Here is a 23,598-nt window from a genome sequence, read left to right as displayed (position 1 = left end):
TGTAGTAAAAATCAGTCTGATTAAAACCAGACCCCATACTCATAATTATGATAATGAGTATGGGGTCTGGTTTTAATCAGACTAGTCAAAATCAATGTGCAAAGATCGGGATTCAGCTTGGTGAGATTCATTGTAAGGCTCATTTTAAACGAACTTGGCATTAATTCCACTTTTGGTAATCGTACTTATACTCCAACTGCCCTTTCAAAAGATGAAATTCTTCAAAACCATGTTCCAGTTTTAGACACATTTAATATCCCAGTCAATGGGTCAGATGAATATGAGTTTCCTTACTTATATTGTATTCCTAAACTTCATAAAAACCCTTACAACCAAAGATACATTGCTGGATCCAGTAAATGTTCTACCAAGCCCCTATCTTTGCCCCTCAAGAAAATATTAGCAGCTGTGAAAAAGAAACGCCAAATGTACTGTGCCACAACATATGCCAGAAGTAGTGTAAATGAAATGTGGATTCTAAAAAATTCTAAAGAACTTTTAGTAAACTTGAAATCGCTAAACTTTTTTCAAATCAACAACATCAAAACGTATGACTTTTCAACACTTTACACGACCATTCCTCACGATAAATTAAAGACTAGAGTTTTTGACACCATAGACAGTGGCTTCTTCAACAAAAAATGGAAAACGGAAATATTCATATCTAGTGATCATTCATCCAAAAAATTACTTTCTTCCAACAGTTTTTTTTTTTTTTGAATTCCCATGGGCACGAATTATCAGCTAGTAAAGCTGACCTGTTTTTATATTCTTATGAAGCAGAATTTATTCAAAAACTTACGTGAGAAAAAAAATCTCTTCCTGTGGCCTTTAAATATATTGACGTTTTATCTTGTAACAATATTAATTTTCATTCATATGTCAATTCGATATATCCCTGTGAACTCGAAATAAACGACACCACAGAGTTCTCTACTTCTGCTTCATACTTAGATATTTAAATCATTGAAGATAGATATTGACGGCAAACTAACAACTTGAGTTAATGATAACCGGAATGATTTCAGCTTTTCCATCGTCAACTTCCCATATCTATGTAGCAATCTTTCATTATCACCTGCAAATGGTGTTGACATCTTACAGCTGATTCGATACGCAAGAGCTTGTTCCACGTATGATCAGTTTTTAAATCGAGGCAGGGTACTGACAAACAAGTTGATAGTACAGGGGTTTCAATAGTCTCGTTTAAAGTCAGCACTTCGCAAATCTATGGTCGTTATGTCGATCTAGTTTGCCAATACAACCTATTATTAGGTAGTACTGTCTGACATGTTTCATTCCGATTGTTAGGCCATTCTTGGCACAATGATTTTGACTATGGATAGCTCCGTTTACCTGATCAGGATATAGGACTCGCGGCGGGAGTGACCGGTCGACAGGGAATGCTTACTCCTCCTAAGCACCTGATCCCACTACTGTTGTATCCAGGGGTCCGTGTTTTCCCAACTATCAATTTTGTATTGCTTATAGGAGTTATGAGATTGATCACTGTTCGTTATCTTTACCTTTTCTCTAGTTATAGATTGATATCCAACAGGGTAGCACGTGACCGTACGCATGTGGGTGTTAGCATGCACATGTATGTCACTGGGACTTATTTACATTGATCGGAATCGACAATGTTTGATAAACAAGTATTGTTGTGAAAAACAGTCATAGTGTTCTTGATAAACGAATAATGTTATGAAGTCTGATTTATTCATTTACATGTCAACATAATCACCTTACATGTAGCAAGGCTCAACAAAAGAGGTAATACATGTATATCATTGATTTGTTTGTATCACTGGTGAAGTTGCACTGGACACTAGTAAGTATTGATATTATAATGGCCAGATTTGTGTCACTGGATAAAGGTATTTCGTTGTGAAATCTATCGAGATCAGATTGTGTGTGTCATGTTGAATTTGATCTTTAAAGATCAAATATATGGATGACTCTTAATTCTGAGGTTAAAGATCAAAGATACATGTACACACAAAAAACCATATCCATTATATATCATTACAATTCAAGAATATTCCGTTATAATTCATATATTTGCACGTTTGAAGATAAGAAAAATCTGAAAAGATTTTTTTTAATTTCAACCTAGAATATTAAAGGGAACGTAGGGTCAAAAATTAAATTTTGATATGTGAAAACTGGTACCTTGCAGACAACAAAATCTAGCATAGAAAAATTAATTGCTGCTTATAACAAGATTTAATCTGTCATTTACACTGAAAACTGGGCTGAATGGGAGAATCTCTTATCATGGCGGCTGATGACGTGTATGCGGCAATTCATTACAACTGCTGTGCCTATAGCACTAAATGGGTTACAGAGTATCTATAATCTAAATATCAGGAGTTCAAGCGAAATTTTGCACTGTGGTCAAAGGAAAAGGAATACATGTATCTACCTTTTAGCATCCCTGATCTCCCCCCAAAACTATGAACATTGTGCAATAATTGGATACATAACCTTGGAAGTGAATCTTTTGTTTTTGAACGGCATTTTGAGAAAGAGTCTTTTAAAGAGGATATCAGGGTAAGTACCAGTTATATTTGCTTTTTACTCAGTAAATACTAATAATTCTTAATGTGTATAACCAGAGTTTATTTACAACAAACTTTTACTTATATAATAATTTTCTAATTAATCTATCCTTATCCAGTGAACATTTTGTACAGGCTAAATATGAAGGGATGGGACTAAACACTGCTTTTTAAATATTCAAAGTTAAATTAATATCTATTTAAGTTAAGATATTGGGATACACACCAAAACCTATTAAAAAGAAGATGCAGTAACTAAAATATTTGATGGCAGCAAGCCTAAGAAATAAGAGGAAATAGCTCAAAAAGATGAGGAAAAGCAGGATACATGTAATACTTTCAAAAATCTTCACAGCACTAGCACATTTTGTATTATACTATTGTTTTTAAAGAAATTGAAAATGTACAAGTAAACAAATGAAGTATAGTATATATGAAGTATAGTATATATGAAGTAAGTATATATAATTAATTAGTCATTATTTTTCAGCTAATCCATTTTCTTTTGGAAACCAATGAAAACTCATATGCAGAACCTATTGACCAACCTGGACTATCAGCATCTAAGGAAACAGGCAATTTGATGCACTTCTCTATTAAATGATTAACAAAGTTTTACAACCAAGGTCATTTGAATTCCCCCTTTGCAGTTAATCTTTCAATTCTTGACATTTACGTGGTAATTACTGCAGGGGTGTAGTGATAATCAACTGATTTGTGCTGTATACAGGTTCACATTGTAAGATTCTCTTGTAAACAGATGTACTAATAAATCAGAAAGAGAGAAAACTACTATGAAAAATAAACTCTTTGTTGTGTGAAATACATGTACATGTACATGCACTTTCATGAAAATTCATTACTAAAGTTATAAAGTAATGGTTTGATTTCATTTTTATATTTTCAGCTCAATGAAGACATGAATAGTGACAAAAATATCCCACTCTCAATCCATATTGAAGAATAAATCAACTTTGTGCAACATATACAGATAGAATTGCCCAGTCATTGTCCATCATATGTGCTAAGGAATGTTCAAGTGAAGAATGAAGAAGTGAAGATAATTAATGAACAATCCTGTATAAAGAATACAAAATTAAAAGTTTAAGAATTAAGAGTGTCGTTTTCATCAATTTATCCCAATGCACTAGTGTTTTCAAGCTGCTAATAATTCCTCTTCATTATAATCAGGCTCATATTGATATCCTTTGCAGTCAGACATGATCAGATGCTTTCACTGAGAGGCAATTGCCCGGTATACGTCATAAACAGATGGGATTGTGGGAAATATCTTAAAGAGCGATAACTTTATCTTGCAAAATGGCAGCCTCCAGCAGATGATGTGTAGCTATATTTAATAGCCGATTTCTACACAACAGATTACAATCAAATGGAAATAACCAGAGGACTTAATTACTAAATATTTAGTATTTGAAATGTGAAAATATTTTTTTATACCCTACGTTCCCTTTAAGATTCTGTTAGAAATGCATGCCTATGGTCCATGTATTGCAACCCTTATCACAATAGGATTAGGCAGCAGACAGAGTAAATTTAAGCCTTCTCCTAAAGCACAAGGTAACTACAAGTACATAATTATTATGAATACAATTAGTTGCAATTATCAAAGTATAATATAAATATTAAGAAGAGATATGATTGCATATACAGGTATACATTTCCATATTCATTTTTTGCGGATATGAAAAATCCGGAAAAATTACAATCGCAAAAACTATATAGCGATACATGTAGGTATGATCATACTGAAACAGTTCAGTATTAACATTATCACTTTTTGAAGAGGTCCCACATGAAAGTAAATGCAATTAAACTGAGACATTAAGTTGTAATTTAGATCCGTCCTTAGACATAACTCTTCAGGGGTCTAATTCTCCTTAAACCATAAACAGGTATAGTATTTTCTATTCTCATTTTCACAGTCAAACGTCATAACAGAAAGATGAAAACCAAAACGAAAAAAATAATTTATTTTCAAAAGCAGTCTATCCATAAATATTTTTTCCGTAACTTCCGTACGGTTGATTTCCTGGATATGATCCGCCCACCCCTCCAGGCACCAGCTGCGTAAGGAGGTACGCCCCTATACCAGCTAATGCCAATGCGCTGATAGCATTTGTGTTTTTGGAGGATGAAGTGGATGTTGTACTTGCTGAAAATATAGGTCAAATGCCTGAATTAAAGGTTTATACAATGATATTTTTACTATAATATTATTTATATGAATATATATATATATATATATATATATATATATATATATATATCTTATGGAAGAGGTTTTTGATTGAAAATGGCCGGGGTTTCAAACTTTAATATAATTTACGTTCTCAACTTCTGTAAAATAACATTCTATATCTATAAAGAATGACACCCGTTTTCTGAAATCTTGGATCCGGCATTTCTTACCTTGAGTTTGACATTTATCTCCAGAGTAACCAGAATAACAAACGCAGACACCAGTTGACGTTTTGGCGGTAAGGTCTATAGTTTCGATCAGACAGAAACCATTGGCTTGTGCTGTGCATAATGTTGAGGAACCAGGGGCAGCCGTAGGGATGGTACAAGTACCTCCGCCATAGGTAGCCGTGGCCAGTTTGGTTCCTGATCATGGACAGTAATAAATATTACTTCCAGAAAGACATTATAATTCGCATGAAAAAGAAAACAATTCTACGAGGGCTGTTCGATTAGTAATGTGTATTGTACGATATCTCAAAAGCATTCGACTCAAGTAGTGAAATGAACATTACATCTCTTTAAAGTATTCTCCGCAGTTTGAAATAAATAATTTCAATATCTGAATCCATTTCTGAAATTCGTCACGGTACGCTGATTTAGGTAGGCCTCTGAAGCACTTACTGATGACTGGGCCAAGGGCTTGTCGGGACTTGTAACGACCACCAGATAAGAACTTTTTAAGTTTTGGGAAAAGGATAAAGACGCATGGCCTAGATCTGGAGAGTATGGTGGGTAACCTTCTCCGACTTCAAACACTGCTTCACAAGCTCAGATGTATGTGATGGAGCATCATCATGAAGTAGACGAACATGCCTTAATCCTGACACAGGGCGTCGATTATGATAATATTTCTTGAGCTTGTTTTAGTATAACATCTCGGTAATGCCGACCTGCAACACTGTGGCCCATCGGCGCCGGAATTTGTACGGTTGTACCATCACATGAGAAGAATATACAATAAAGAACCTTCTTTGAGCTTATGGTTCTTTTGGCAACTACAGGCCTTCTACCGTGTTAGCCATATTTTGTGTCCAATTTTTCTTACTGGTTCGAAATATTGAACCCATGTTTCGTCACCAGTAACAATGTTTGCAAATTGTCTTGGATTGAATTTGGGAAACAAAACATTTTGAGCAATTGCTTAGTGGTTTGTACTCGTACCCGTTGTTGGTCATCTGTCAATATATGCGGTATCCATCTAGCAGAAATCTTACGCTTCAAAAATGAAATGCACCCGCGAAAGCAAAATGCCAACAGTTTTGGCAATATCACGAATCGTGTATCTGCCACCACTTTCAATTATTTCCCTGACTTTTGAGATATTTGCCTTGCCTGTTACAGTCACAGGTCGGCCAGATTTTGCTGCAATTTTGACGGACTCTGCCAGTCAGAAATTTCTTCCTCCACCTACGAACTGTCTCATAAGATACCTTACCAGACCCATAACCTTCCTCCAATTCAGTAAAAATCTGCATTACCGAATGACCGAGTTTTGTGCGAACGTTTATATAAGCTCTAATTTCTTCGATATTCTTAACCCGTTTCCCAACCATTTTTACAACAGTGGTCAACGACTGGCTCTATTGAAATGACTATAAGTTTAAAACTATGTGGAGCTAAAGACTAGTATTCATACCGTTGGAAAGGTATTGACTAGAGCTATTCAGGAGTATCACCATCCACGAAATCGTGCAAAGCGTTATCGCGCTGTGGTACAATACACATTACACATCGAGCAGCCCCCGTACACGTCCATGTGACACAAGTAATGGAGATTTGTGAAAGCGTCAACTTATTCAGGAAATATAACATCATACTACGTACAACATTATGACTGCAAAGAATTATCATAATGAATGAAACATTACATATAATACAAACACTATTTATATGGTATATTGAACATGTACATTTTGACATAGGGCTGACGTGGATAAACATTACGCAGAGATACATATTATAGAAATGAAGATCGCCTTTTCGTGTAACACCTTGGCTTTTATATTTCAAAACAACATTTTGAGACTGAGAAGGTTATCCTGCATCGTCCACGAAAACAAGAACTTTTTCTATTCTACTGCGGTTCAGAAATACACAGCCGATCATTTACCAATACAGCTACAATTTACGTCATCGTGAAGTTATTGCAGTTTCCGAAACGGACAAGGCCTACGTAATTTTTTTTTACCGTTGACGAAAAAGGTGAGATAGAAGCTAGTCCACGAAAACTACACATACGTGGAAGAGGGTTATTTGTATGTGCATCGACATGTGTACGCGTGTATGGATCTCGGAATGCAGACGATTGATTTATATTGAATGACAAATGTTATTCAGTCGTTTTTCAACATATATTGGTTAATTTTTATGATTTTGAAATTGAATTATCAGTTATCAACTTTATTGTTGTATTAGCAAAACACAAAGTGCAAGGGCGATGTGTATCAATTGTCTCGTAATCAATTATTATGTATGAAGGTATATCGTAGAATGACCGCAGCATTCCTTTGATCTTTGCAATCACCGCTGAAGAATTTATTATATCAACCATTACCAGCTAAAATAATGTAGCTTACTTACAATAGGATCTATGGTATAATTTACAATATTATAATTTCAATGTCATTCATTAAAATTGTTTTGATTGGACAAAAATAAAGCTAAATGAGAATTTACACATCAATAAATCCAAAAACGCTATGTATACTTACGCGCCTGAAAACAAATAACAGGGGGGAACTATTAAAATATTTGATATTGATAATACAGAGAACGAATTGGAATTATAAGAATCAAACATTCGTTTTGAAGAATTTATCGATGTGTCAACTCCGGATATTTTACTCTTAAGCTTAACATAAAAGTGTTTCGCACTTTTACTTAGTTTGTGAGTAAAATGTCCAGAGTTTACACATCGATAAATTCTTCAAAAAGAATGTTTAATCCTATGATAAACAATATAGCAAAATGTCATTTAGTCGGTTTATCATTGATAATTCACATCACTGCAACAAAGGATATAAAGAAGAATGCGGTAATGTTTCACTAGGGACTATAAGCAAGATCCGCTTGATTTCTAAACATGTTAATTATTGGTTGTGTGGTTTTTTTTACGTTCCTTCGAACAATTTTTCACTCATATTGAGACGTTACCAGTTGTTGTTGAAGTTTGCTTAGCGCTCAATCATCCGTTACAAGGGTTCTTTATCATGTCAACGCCTGTCGCGACACGTGATCTCCGTTTAAGGTTACACTTGAAAAATCCGTGTTTCTCATTTCTAAATGTCGAGCGTTTGGCGACGGAACAATCGCTACCTATATATACATCTTAGGTTTGACGTGGTGTGGTGCACGAACTCACGACCTCTCGTACGAGAATCAATGGTCAAGATGACATATGAAATAGAAACGATAAAGATACTTTATTGTGCTTATTTTATATAAAATACATATTTCTGTGTAAGGAATCTAGAATAATTACATGAGAGAAATTCTTCTTTAGTTGGTTCATTATGAACTCAATTCTGAATTAAAAGCTAATAAATTCCACATAAATTCAATTTACCCAGAAGAAAAACCAGGGGGATTCCCAGCAATACAAGAGCCACGTGTTTCATGTCAGTAATGGGTTATCTGAAAAATAAGATTTTTATCTTTAAAAATCGTATAGCAGTAACATTCTGTTCAAAATGGAATCTCTCTTTAGACATGTCCTTTACCAAATTATACTTCAAAGGAATGCTGTGTTTTACGCAAATGGAAAATAAAAAATAGACGAATTCATTGATATACATGTAAGCAACTGGCCTGATAGAGGTTTTGATGAAAATTGTAAAAATGATGAATATTTACGATATTTTACATCAAAATCTCCATGCTAGGTATAAGCATCAAAAACAGTAGATGACATCACACGTGCATTGGTACATAGTCTTATGAAATGTGATAGATTTCAGGCAGACAAGTTAGTCAGAGATTAGGTAAGGAAAGAAGCATCAATCATGTCGTCTGATCGATTTGTCCGTTGTCTTTGGACGTCGTCGTAAACATCTCACATTTAATCTTCTCCAAAACCACTGGGCGAATTTCAATCAAACTTGGCACAAGGAATCCTTGGGTGAAGGGGATTCAAGTTTGTTCAAATGAAGGGCCATGGCCTCTTCAAAGGGGAGATAATCACAAAAATAGGATGGGGTCACTGAGCCAGGAAAACGGAAATTTACATGAAAGCTTCCTGACATAGTGGAGATTCAAATTTATTAAAATCATGACTGTGGAAGAGGGGTGGGGGTATGTTGAGGCCACAATAGGGGATCAAAACTATACATGCAAACATAAAAAGAAAATCTATAAAAATCTTTTTCTTAAGAACAACTGGGCCAAAATAGAGGAGATTTATCTGAAAGGTTCCTGATATAGAGTGGATTCAAAGCACCTCTCCACTTTAGCTGTAGCTTGTGGTCCCTTTTTACCACCACTCTTTTCAAAGGAAAGCTGATTTATCTATTATACTTTTTGGTAGATATTAAATACTGATGTATCTCCAGTAAGTGCACAGTCTTTTCCCCCTGGGATATTGGAAGATAAGGGTAGAAAACTAAGTTTTAAATGGTCACCCTTAGCCTGAAAACTACAGAATGACTTTCCAAGACCAATACAGGTAAATGAGGTAGAAAGAAAACGTATAGTTTTTGGAGATTTTTATTGTATTAATTTTTATGAATTTCATCACCAGCACAAGATTGTCCAGTATTGCCTTTTGGATATAATTTTCTTTATTGCAAAAATGACTTATAACAGAAAAGAAAAATTTGGATATATAAACAAAGGCTTTAAAAACCGTTCGTTCGATGAATATCAATAGAGATTTATTCAAAAACTTCTACGTGAGAAGAAAAAATCTCTCGCTGTGACCTTCAATTCGACTTTTAGATATATCGATGACGTTTTGTCTATTAACAATGATAGCTTTCATTCATATGTCGATTTGATATCTCCCTGTGAGCTCGAAATAAAGGACACCACAGAGTCGTCCATTTCTGCTTCATACTTAGATATTTTATTGAAAGTAGACATTAACGGCAAACTGACGACTCAACTGTATGACAAACGGGATGATTTCAGCTTCTTCATCGTCAACTTCCCACATTTATGTAGCAATATTCCATTATCACCTGCATATGGTGTTTATATATCTCAACTGATTCGGTATGCAAGAGCTTGTTCTGGGTATAGTCAGTTTTTAATTCGAGGTAAGCTACTGACAAACAAGTTGATGGTACAGGGATTTCAACCGTTTCGATTGAAGTCAGCATTTCGCCAATTCTATGGTCGTTATAACGATCTAGTTCGTCAATACAACCTCGCATTGGGTCAAATGCTGCCTGACGTGTTTCATACCGATTGTTAAGCCGTTCTTGGCACACTGATTTTGACTGCGGATAGCTCCGTTTACCTGATCAGGATATGGGGCTCACGGCGGGTGTGACCGGTCGGCAGGGGATGCTTACTCCTCCTAGGCACCTGATCCCACCTCTGGTGTGTCCAGGGGTCCGTGTTTGCCCAACTATCTATTTTGTATTGTTTGTAGGAGTTATGAGATTGATCACTGTTCGTTATCTTCACCTTGCATTTAACAAATACAAACAAATCCGATTTCAAAAGACGGCGTAGCTCTTAATGTTAACGAACATTTCAGTCAAATAAAATGTCAAGCCTCTAAATTAAGGTACATGTATTAAGGAACATCTCGGGGCATTGTAAATTGCATAATTCAAACTTTGATGTTTTACTAAATCATCGGGGGTAGGGTGGGGCCAAACTAGGAGATCAAAGTTTTACATGAAGGAAAATCTTCTCTAAAACCACTGGGGCAATTTCAATCAAACTTAATTCAAACCATTCTTAGGTGAAAGGGATTCAAGTTTGTTCAAGTCAAGGGTCATGGCCCCTTCAAAGGGAAAATCAAAAAATGCAAAAATAGGGTGGAAGCATTTAGAAATTTTCTTCTCAAGAACTACCCGGCCAGAAAAGCTGATATGTACATGAAAGCTTCCTGACATAGTGGAGATTCAATTTTATTAAAATAGACCCCTGGGGTAGGGTGGGGCCACAATAGGAGATCAAAGTTTTATAAACAAATGTACATGGAACCAAATTTAACACAAAACATCCTTAGATGAAATTGTTAATATGAAAGGCCAGGGGGAAACACCGACTAGACAACATCGGGATAAGAATATTAATCGGCATGTGTCTAGATTATTGTCTCAATATCACTGTCAAGTCAACTTGGCGTCGTATATCTATCCGGTGGTCGTTGAAATTATCTGATTAAACAATTAATTAACTATATCTTCCAAAACGAAGTGCAGTGTAAGACTTAACAATCATTAAAAAGCCCAGTGTAATACGACAATCATTAAAAAGCCCAGTGTAAGACTTAACAATCATAGTCATTAAAAAGCCCAGTGTAAGACTTAACAATCATTAAAAAGCCCAGTGTAAGACTTAACAATCATTAAAAAGCCCAGTGTAAGACTTAACAATCATTAAAAAGCCCAGTGTAAGACTTAACAATCATCAATCCCAATCGTATTTACTCAGCCATTTCTACAAGCGACAATTGGCGATTTTCAAATCTAGGGTAAATCGTGATCTCATGTATAGAAAAATGGAAACGACAAAAAAGCAATAATTTCTTCTACTCTCGGAGAAATAAATGACAAAATCTTTTGATTTATTGAATTACTTTTAATGGGAGAACCTACATTTTTCCCAAAAACTTTTAACATTTACGTCATTTCATTAACTTCATCTTATTAAAAATGCCAGAATATAGTAAAAATGACTACATGTAGGAGACATATTTCAAGCCCCTTTAAAATCTGTAAAATCCAGGAATTTCCGGGCCTAAGCCCTGGACCCACTGGGGCCTCAAGGCGGCCCCCAGACACCCCCCCCCCCCCCCTGTCTCATAAAGTTGAGCCCCCTAACCGCCATTTCTGGATCCACCCCCTGGTTACGGTTGTTATAAATCCCATAAAGAAGCACCGGTGTCTCCATCTACTGTAAGTGAAAGCCAAGCTAGCCGTTCCTTATGTACATGTATAGGCTTAATTGCTGATTTTTATTTTCTATATACACCTTTATCCAGTGTGAAGAGTTTTAGATTGTGTAAACAGTCCGAAAACTAATAGCATTCTATCAGATGCTCAATTTGGTTTTAGAAAGGGTTATAGTACCACAGATGCAATATTTGTATTACAGGCTCTAATAAACAGAAATATATTGAAAGGTAAGAAATTGTAGAATACCAAAAGCCGTTCGATTCAGTAAATAGAAACATGTTGTTTTATAAACTGTTTCAATGTGATATAGACTGTATAATGATGAATATCATTTGTTTATTGTATGCAAATGTGAAGTCATGTAAGATTTAAATCTCAATTGTCAGAATATTACTCCAGTAATCATGGATTAATGCAAGGAGAATCATTGTCACCAATTTTATTTTCTCTATATGTAAATGATTTTGAAATAGAGTTTATTAAAACCTTATGTGTCCCAATAGAGGTAAGATATATTGTTTTATTTCTTGTATTGTATGCTGATGATACTGTGCTTTTTTCAGATACAGTAGATGGTTTACAAAATATGTTGAATACTTTATGTAGTTACACCTCGAAATGGAAACTAAATGTCAATATTAATAAAACCAAAAATTGGTTTTAGAAAAGGTGGTGAACTGAAGAACTGTTACACGTGGTTTTATGATAACGTACTTTTAGATATGGTAGATATTTTGAACTACTTAAGAGTTACATTTAACTTAACAATGGTAAATTCACCAAATGCTCTGCATCAGGTGTGAATGTCACGGGTCCTCGGAGATGACCTTAAAGTGGTTGTCCCGTGTCACAGTACGTGTGACACGCTAAAGAACCCTCACTGTTCAATGGCCGTAAGCGCTGAGCAAAGACCTAAATTTGAAGCCTTTCACCGGTATTGGTGACGTCTCCTTATGAGTGAAAAATTCTCTCGAGAGATTTTAAACAAGATACAATCAACCAATCAATGGTAAATTCAATAAAGCACAAAGTATTTTAGGTATACAATGTAAAAAGAGTATGAATGTTCTCTTATCTAAAATGAAGATCGGAAGTTACATAGAGAGAAAAAAAATAGAAACGTGCTAAATCAAAATCTTGGAAAGATCGAAGTTTGGGACATCGTGAGCTTCCAACACATTCAGATTTGTTTCAGTGTTAAATTCAATACAAACGCAATCACCAGAAACTTCAACAATTGTATATTTTGTAAATAAATACATATAGGTAAAAACTTACAGCAACTAAAAATGACTTAATTACAATTAAAAAAGTGCGTCACCTGGTCTGCTTGTCCAGTTTTCTGCGGTGGAAAGGTCTGACGAATTCTGAGTGGTTCTAGGAGTTTAAATATTTCTTGGCTTATATGATTCGGAATCATATATATGACAACCTCGAACAGCTAGTTTCCGTCTGGTCGTCAATGCTTGATTTATATTACGGAATATTTGGTGAGCACACGAACAGCTTACTTTGCGTCATGGCGACTACATGGTTTTCATTATAAGTGAGAATGGTCACAGTAGAGAGCAATAGCTTGTCTGTAAACTATTGGTATGAAATTGATGTATTTTTACAGTGCATGCATATCGATTTATATAAACTAATAGTACATATGAGGTATATAAAACACACCAACAATCGTTATAACACCCCACTCCAAATACGCACACACATACATATACATTCATAGATACACGTACATACAAATCCTCAAAAGTAGTACTAGTAGTATAATAAATGTACATAACAGTATCGATTGAAAATACTTAAGTTTTTTTTTCCTTCAGCATGAGGGGTACTGAAGGCAATTAGATTTTGGAACGCAGTTCGCAGTTCACTATTCGCAATTCAATAGTGATCTGCATTCCAGAACGCAGTTCGCAATTCAAATTTCTATATGCATAAAACAACACCACATTGGAATTATAAGGATGGGGTGCCAGTTACCAACCCCAAACACTGTGAAGAAATGGTGATGGTAATCTCTCTAGTTACGGAGATCCGCCCCTCCAATTTTTATGCATAACACATTACACTTATTGAATAAACATCGGGTTCGGAATCATCGAAGACCCCTACCCAGGGGACTGAAATTTTTATGGTAGGGTGTTAGTTGTCCTCTCCCACCACTGTGAAGAAATGGTGATGTTACTCTCTTTAGTTATGGAGATCCGCTCCTCAGACATTTTTAAATAACGCATTACACTTAGTGAATAAACATCGGGTTCGGAATCATCCAAGACCCCTACCCTGGGGACTGAAATTTTTCTAGTAGGGTATTAGTGGTCCTCTCCCACCACTGTGAAGAAATGGTGATGTTACTCTCTCTAGTTACGGAGATCCGCCCCTCCAATTTTTATGCATAACGCATTACACTTAGTGAATAAACATCGGGTTCGGAATCATCGAAGACCCCTACCCCGGGAACTGAAATTTTTGTGGTAGGGTATTAGTGGTCCTCTCCAACCACTGTACCACTGTGAAGAAATGGTGATGTTACTCTCTTTATTTATTAAGATCCGCTCCTCCAACTTTCTTTTATAACGTGTTACTGTTACACTTAGCGAATAAACATCGGGTTCGGAATCATCGAAGATCCCCTACCCCAGAGACTAAAATTTAAGTATGGTGTTTTATTTTTCAACTAGTAGATATATTGAACAGCGTAAAAACAAATATACAATTCTAGAAAACCATGATGTCTTATAGTAGTACTGTGGACATTGTAACATCAATTCTTTGTTATATTGCATTTCTGTTTCCATTTGACCCCCTTACTCTATAAGGAATGAGAGTACCAAACCTCCGTATGCGTAACCCGGACGCAGTTTACCCCAAGATTGAACGGAGGTATAAATGTCTAGGTGTTGCGTGAATGGCTAATATCAAGAGTGAAATTATTTGGAATTGAAAGAAATATTATAGAGGTTCAAATTAATTGTCAGGATGAAAAATTATCGCACAAAATCGAGAAATGACTGAGGAAATTACCATGGTAGGGGTGTGCTTAAAATGAAGTGTGTAATTTACTGCAGATTGCTATGTGTTGTAAAAAAGTACAAATATGGCCTATAAAAGGCACGGGACCCTATATATTTTTTGTCATTTTTTATCAACACTTGGAATGAACTTTGAAATGTTTGCGGTCATTTGTTTAAAATCGATATAGTTAATTAGTGAGAGGGCCAAAGGTTAACATTGAGGTCTATGGGAAATGAATTGGTACTCTTTTCCCATAAGTGTTGATGAGACAAAAAAAAAAAAAACACTTTCTGAGAAGGAAGACAAGAAACACATGCATGTATGGATCGAAATTCTTGTACATGTACATGGGATATGGGTAAGATTAAGAAGGTATATTTTACTCTATTTCAGTTCATACCCCGAAATGAGCAGTGCGATAAATTTGTTCGTACGGACATCAAAAGTGAAAGGAAGTGGGGATTAATTGGGGTTTTGGTAAAACGCGGAACAGAAAATGGAATGGAATGGAAACGGAAATATTGTTTTGTAAAATCATTGAACATTTTATGGTTATATCTTGACTAGTTACGGGGATATAATGAACATGATACATTATGATAATTTATAACACTTGAAACCCAATGATGCACAGAATTAGAAGTCGATGCTGAACAATTTATTGACCAAGATTTACCATTCAAAACATTTTCATTAAAATGACTGTCAAGGAACCATTGCTATCATAACTTTAAATAAAAAGAAAAACAGCGTTAACTTTCTTAGTTGCAAAATTGTTTACAGATTTAACAAAAAACTACTAATCATATATATTGTAACACAGCAAAAATTTTCACCCCAATAGATAGTAATTATCAATATCCATGCAGTCAATAGAAAAAAACCCCCATATGATACACTGTATATCATATCAGCCCGAGTGGCCCCATATCAGCCCGTAGGTCAAAGGCCCGAGGGTTGATATGGGGCTCGAGAGTTTATACATGCATGCCATATGAAATGGATTTTGGCACATAGTATTATATTTATCATATAGTGTACATTTTCATGCTTACAGATAAGATAAGATAAGTTTTATTCCAATTTTGGGCCCAGAGGGCATAACAGCAAGACAATTTATAAAGAAGGAAATTTCAAAAAAGAAAGAAAGTTTACAACATTACATGTAGCTACAGGTTACATGGACTGCAAACTACATGTGGATGTAGCATGTTGGGGAAACGAGTACATACATATATGAATTGCTAAACATGTATATACACAAGTAAATGGACAATATCAGTATTATATATACCAACATATGAATAATAAACTATAATGATTTTTGCTGTTTTAAAGCATCACTTCTTTTTCTGAAAGTTTGAACTAATATTCACTCAATTTGACAATTACTGGTTTGTCTTCATTAATAATCAACCAAGTAAATTTGTCCTTATTTGTTGAATAGATAAAAATTTTGTTGAGCTTGTATATACCATTAAAAAACATATTTCTCTCTTCAACATGGAATGGACAATCAGTGAGGAAATGAAATTCATCTTTTACACAATTAAGGTTACATAATTAACATATTCTTTTGTTTCTTTCTAAAGAAATCTTCTGGCCAGAATTGGTTTTTATAAATTCATATCTTCCTCTTTCAATTCGAAGGTTATGTGCACTAATTCGAAATCTACATAGAGTTTTTCTTAATTCTAGTGATTCTAAAAATATATAACTTTCCATAGTAAAGTTTTTTTTATACGAAAAATATGTTGTGAGTTTTCCTGATTTCTGACCCTCTTCTTTTTTGACCAGTAAAGTAAAAATTGTTTCCGTACCTGATTCTTCGTTTGTTTTTTGAAAAATGATAATTTGAGGTTTTTACAATTGGGTACCAAGATGCCCATCCCCCCCCCCCCCCCCCGAAAATAACTAACTGCTTATGTTTTGCAGATGTACGATACAGTATATGATTAAAAACAATAACCCATTTATCATATACCGTACATTATCATGCTTAGATATTGACTTGATCCAGCGTAGGGCTGATCAGTTCAAATCAGTATTGACGCTCGATGGGAAAAAACTTTTCTATTGCCACATATTACACTCAATAATTTCATGTAAAATACTCGAATCTGATTGGTCGAGAATCATTTGAAAAAACATATTGTTACCCTGTGAGAACAGAAAGCACGCCCTCTACGGTGATAGTATCTAGCAACGGGTAACAGTACTTGACAACGGGTGATATTATAAAAATTATCACATGCGTCAAATTTATGCGCGTACGGTTCGCCGTAGATTGTTAGACGACGTCGTTTGAGCGCAAATACCCGCATCGATATTCGAAATATCGCATGACAGTGATTGATCAAATGTCAACATGATTGATCAAATGTCAAAAGACGTAAGTCTTTCTGCTTTGTTGTTTTTATAACATTCAGTATAATAAAACAAATATTGCATGCAGTTGATGGTAACATTGAAAATTTTCACCCCTCGAGAAACCATTATCAACCGCGGCTACGCCTCGGTTGACAATGGTTTTCTCAGGGTGAAAACGCCCCCAACCCCCTAAAAATTTCCAAGTTTAGGTTATAAATCAGTGCGTACTATAAAAAGAGGGAAAATGAATAACTGTATAGAGATTCCGAGCTGATAAAATTTTTTCAATAGAAATACTAATATGCGTTTCTTGAGAATTGTTTATACATACCTTGGTTTAATTTTTTGCAGACACTCCTTATCTCCCTCCCCGAAGTCATGCATTGATTTTTTATTGGCTATTATAATTATTTTAATCTACTTTCTTATTTAAAAAACGAGAAACATCTGTTGAGGCAAGAGGTGCAACATGTGATGGAATGGTGCAAGGGCGGGTCCAAAAGGGGGGGGGGGGGTCCAGAGGGTCCGGGACCCCCCTCCCCCTCTGTTAACCAAAAACATTAAGTTGTTCAATTTTAACGAGATTTTGCGTCGAAAGGATATGAAAGGTGGATAATTACATGTAATAGCATCATTCAAATTTATCAACACCAGTACATCATTTAATTCCAAGATGAACAAGACGAGACGCTGATGTATATTTACGATATTTTCGTCAGATACAAGTATCACTTAAAATTGTTAAAAATTATATGTAACATAAAAATTTTGTTTAAGAAATAGACAATTTAAAAGTAAAAAAGAAGTGCCAGGAAATGCTCGGAACATAGGATTTTGCACCATTTACCGCAGGCCCCTGGCCTATAGGGAATAACCTTTAAATCAGCTTTTTTAAAGATTTAAAATCAGATCTGAGTATAGGATCAAAAATTACTAGAACGTGAGAAACAATTTGCAGGTATAAACTGTCTCTAGGTCTCTCTAAAATGTTAGGAACACAAGCAAAGTACATGTAGATGGAAATGGGTGGGGTTGGAGATTGTGAAAAGTAGCTGAATGATCGATCAAGTGCTAACCCCCCCCCCCCATCACAAATCCTGGATCCACCTATGAGGTGTATGTAGGAGGGATTCAAATCCAAGAAATACAAATAGATGGACTCAAATCACAGCTCAATGACGAGCAAATAAGTTTGAATAGAAAGAAATTTACTGATGATAACTTTTGCCTCATTTGAGTAGTGTTGATAAAGGTGTGTTTCTGTTTGTAAGAGGGGATGTAACTTCGCCTATGAAGGCTAATTATATGGTTAAATTTTACTCTTAAAATTCATGAGCTTCCAGGGGGGTTCGCTCCCTGGGCCCCCACCAGGGCTTTTTCCTAGACCCACTGGAGGCCTTAGGGTGGCCCCCAGACCCCCTGCCTCTGGCAAAATACCACGCCACGCCCCCTAACCAGAATGCCTGGATCCGCCCTGCAAATGTGCGTTAATGCTGTTTTGCCACCGGGGGAAGGGGACATTTAAAGTACGTGTGTTCTTTGCATTCGCTAACCATAGGTTTCGCTGCTCGCCAACACATCTGTCAATGCCGATATTTCAAAATTCTTGTATTTAATTCCCAAAAAGTTTGATTTTAATCATAATGAAGTATTTTCTTCCGATTTTTTGGTGTTATCTTGGCTACATTAATCATTCAGTTTCATTTTCCGTTCCGTTCCGTTCCATTTTCCTTTCCCCCTTTTAGCAACCCCCAAAGTGTTTCAATTGGTCAATATGCCCCCTAATTCGAGATGTAAAAATGATGTATAAATCATTCAATTCTTGTAATGGGTGTTTAATGATAGATTGGTGTTTTCGGTACGTATCCGTATGCAGACTTCGCTGCAGACGTTCACACCTTTCATTTATGAAACGCCTCAATTCTCGACATCCAGTGTACAAACATATGGAGCGCCAAATTAACATAAACTCAAATAACTGAAGATATCTTCAATTATTTGAAGATATCATCAATTCATTTGACGCGCGCAACAATCTCTTCAAATAATTAATGTTATCAAAGACGTATCAGTCTCACCACCATTGTCTTTTTCAGAATAAAAACACGATGTAAATGTATGGGTTTATTGTATGGAATATATTGGCCACAGTGGTCAGAAACAACATCTGTGGGGTCGCCGAACAACAGGGCTCACCCCCAACAACAACATATGCGTCGTCCGAAAGGGCAAGTAACATGCTGGGTTGATCTCAATCATGCTACCGACACATACAACACACAAGTATTCAACTCTTAATTATTTACATAAAATGAAATTAAACTGTCAAATCAACATTCAACCATCATCAACAGTCAACGTATATTTTCACAACCAACTTGAAGGTGACGATTTGGCCATATGGGCAACCTGATTACATTTGTGCAATTGCAGAAAATTAATCAGGGAGCCCACCGCCACATGGTGGGGGTAGGAACCTTCAATAGAACCGACCACAGTGCCATTGTCTAAAATACCCCCCCCCCCCCAGTCTGAATGCCTACCTTACTTTATTTACAAGGAAACTCTTTGCTTTCTCCCCCATTTGCGAAATATTCTAGGGACCCTTGGATATTGCTAAGAAAAATATAATTTCCCAAGTCCGATAAATGTGTTCCGTCTGAGTGATAGAGTTGTGCTGGTTTCCCTATGAATTGGGGGTGGGTGAGAATTCCCCCCCCCCACAAGCAAACACCTGATTGGCTGCCCACCTATTCAACCTATTCCTAGCCTGTTCTATAGCCCTTACATTTTGAGAGTGTCTCCAAGAAATACGTGGGAGAAGGAAGGACCATATAAGTGTGGTGTGAGAGAATATACCTGAAAGCAATTTGATGTCAGCTTTGATTCTATGCAATAAGCTCTGGAGTTTAGTTTGGCCTAAATCATTGGCCCCACAATGGATAAGCAAATATTTAGGGGGGTCTTCTAAAGTGGCCAAGTATCTGACTTTTTTGACCAGGTGTATGAATTTCAGACCGCCATACCCCTGCCACCAAATATCTACTCCTCTTTGGTTCAGGCCTAAGCTCCATCCCCCGGTCTATTTCTTGCCGCTATTGATGCCTTTTTTATGATTGATGAACCGACTATCCAAACTGTTATTCTGTCTGTTTTTACACAGCCTGCAATGCATACCAAAAATTGGGAAAACTTAAGATATAGGAGATGTTGGAGTAAGTGGTGATCTAATATAAGCTTGAAAAGTAGCGGACTTCCATCTGCCAGCCATTTTAATCTCTTCATCTGAAAACCCCTTGTCTGCTGCAACTGTTGCAGCCCCTATCCTAAAAGAATGAGACTTGTAATATTTCTAATCCAAGCCAATAGCCATAATAATTCTATCTAAAACTGCCGAAAATTGATAACGGGTAAGTGGCTTCCCTCCAAAATGGCAAACAAAGGTCCTGTAAAATGAGGTCTTACTAGCAAAAAATTGGCCATAGCTTGAACAGGGCAAATATTTGAGCCCTGCCTATTTAACATAATTGTGACCCCCTTTCCCAGTTGATCAGTTTTAGAACACCTAAGACACACTACTAATTGGTGATTCTGTATGCTAACATCATCAACCCCCAAAATTGACTGAAGATTTGTTGCCCTTGGATAAGGCGAATTCTCCAACTCGCAAGAAGGCAAAAAAGGCTAATGTATATGCTGCTTTATATAATTTGGCTTCATAAAGACTCGAACACACAGTGTTTAACGCTCCCATCAAGTTTGTCAGAATTTTTTCCGCTATCGGCAACCTAGTATCCGCCCTGGACTTCAGACGCCTGAAACCATCCAACACCTTAGCAATAACAAACCTATTTGTAGAGTCTTCTAATCCCTGAATTTTGCACTCATACCCAATTGCCACTACATAAGCTCTAGCAGTAGATTCTGCATAGCCCTTAAGTGATAAGTATGAAATGAAATTGACTATTTGCTCTACTTGGGGTGGCCATATCATTTCTGCGTTAGTCACGCTCCTAAACCTATCGAAAGCTAAAAGCCCCGTTTTGTATGTTGCTGATGTATTGGAGGAATTAGCTGCCGTCAGTGGTCGAGAAACTTCATGCTGGACAACAGATCGTGAAATGCTGCTGGTATTGGATCTGGGATCTGGTTTGCTGTTGGAGCAAGTTGACGTAATCTTCCCCACTGTTTACGAGAAATGGCATCAGCTATACCATTATCAATACCAGCAATGTGTTTGGCCTTAAATGTGATGTTAAATTGCATAAACAACAATACTATCTTCCTAATCACATACATAATCCGTGGAGACCTTGACGACTGAGTGTTCAAAATGCTAACCAATGCACTGTTATCTGTGTGAAATTGAACCTTATGACAACTTAGATTCTCCCCCCAAATCATCACTGCCAACAGTATGGGGGCCAACTCAAGAAATGTTATGTCCCTCAAGACATCCAAATTTTTCCATTCTAAAGGCTACTCATAGTAAGTCCAGTTTCCTTTAAAATAACACCCAGAACCAAATTCGACGACCCCAGTACTGTCCGTGTATAGCTGGATCGCTCTAGAAATAACCTATTCTGAATGAGGAAAATAAGCTACACCATTAAAATTGTCTAAAAAATGGAGCCATAATAACATGTCTTCTTTCAATGTTCTAGTGAGTCTAATATGACTATTTGGGCGAGATAACCCCATCATTGAATCATAAAATCTCCTGTTAAATGCCCTACTACCTCTGATAGCCTTGGAAAAGAAATTCAATTTTCCCACCAATGATTCCAGTTCCTTTAACTTAACCTTAGTTTTATTGATCAGAATACTAAGCAGCCCTTTCAGCTCCAGTATTTTTTCCCTGGGGATCTTAACATTCCTAAGCACTGTATCTATTTCAAGTCCCAGAAACACTAAGCAAGTAACTGGACCCTGTGTCTTTTCCCCTGCTAATGGAACTCCTAATTCACTGCACAACTGTTGGAAAATTGTCATTAACTGCAAACAGTCCCCCGATCCACTCCTACCCACAGAGATAAAATCATCCAAATAGTGCTCGACTGTCCTTAAACCCGATTTGTTTATAACTGCCCACTGAAGAAATGTTGAAAACTTTTCAAAAATTGCACAAGAAATTGAGCATCCCATGGGCAAGCACTTGTCAATAAAGTAATGATCCCTAAATCTAAATCCTAACAGCTCAAAATCACCCGGGTATACTGGAAGTAACCTAAATGCACTTTTAATATCCACCTTACCCAACTCTGCACCAGGACCTATCCGAGTGATCATGTCAACAACTGTATCAAAAGCTGTGTATCTCACAGTACACAATTCCGGGTCATTAAATGAATTGATGCCAAGGGATGGAGGGTACGACAGATGTGTAATCATCCTCCAACCACCACTTGACTTTGGAACAAGCCCTATAGGTGAAATATGCATATTAGGCATAGGAGATTGTAAAAAGGGACCCATTATCCTTCGCTCTTTAACTTCTTTAAGGATTTTTTCCTGTAACTGATTTTTAAATTGACTAGCTGACCTCAAATTGTCGGAAAACGTGAAAATTCGAGGACCTGTATAATTCAACTTAAAGCCATAAGTAAACCCATGTAATATTTCCTTTGCCACATGCCTGATTGGATATTGGTGCAGATACTGTGCTAAATTAGAGACCCTAATAGGAGTTGAACCGAGCTCCCAGAGGCCTGGGTGCGGCAAATCGAGGGGACTTTTGCGGGATGTGGTGTGCTGGTCGACTCCCTTGTTGGGGCCCCTGTCGTAAAGGTTGTTTGGGACTGAAAGAAGGAGCTTGTTTGTTAACATTGACAGTAAGGGGGCAATTTGTCATTGCATGCTCTTGGCTACATTTAATACAAAGGTGAGCATACGTGCAATGTTTCCTACCACAAAACCCCTGAAAGTTAAACATGTAACATTTATTTACCCCCTGAACTCCTGTAGGTGTCATGTTATGCCCCCCAACCATATACATAACCCACAATTCTGTGTCTATGGCTGACCATGATTTGGTGGGATCCATTGCTAATTTGAGCCGAAACTGCTCATCATATATTTTCCACCCAGAGGACCTGCCAGCTCCCGTACGTACATCATGCATGTACTTGAGCATGTCCTGGTATTTACTTGTATGGACAGACGTGAACACACTCAAATAAATGAGAAAAGCGTCCGTCCATTTTTCAATAGATGTAATTTTAAGAGTATTCTTTAGCTTACTCTGCATCTGACCATCATTTCCAATCAGAAAAATTCTCTCGCTAGCCGAGTCTTCAATATTTGAATTTTTT

General features: G+C 36.5%; 1 protein-coding gene across 1 annotated transcript in view; it reads right to left on the bottom strand.

Annotated features, from left to right (window-relative positions):
• The window catches only part of LOC125658741 (uncharacterized), a 38,400-nt gene that overhangs the window by 14,211 nt on the left and 591 nt on the right, over window positions 1-23,598 (bottom strand). The window lies entirely within an intron of this gene.

This window comes from Ostrea edulis, chromosome 9 (assembly GCF_947568905.1).
Source record: "Ostrea edulis chromosome 9, xbOstEdul1.1, whole genome shotgun sequence".
NCBI classification, from domain to species: Eukaryota; Metazoa; Mollusca; class Bivalvia; order Ostreida; family Ostreidae; genus Ostrea; species Ostrea edulis.
This window is presented reverse-complemented; position numbering and strand designations above follow the sequence as displayed.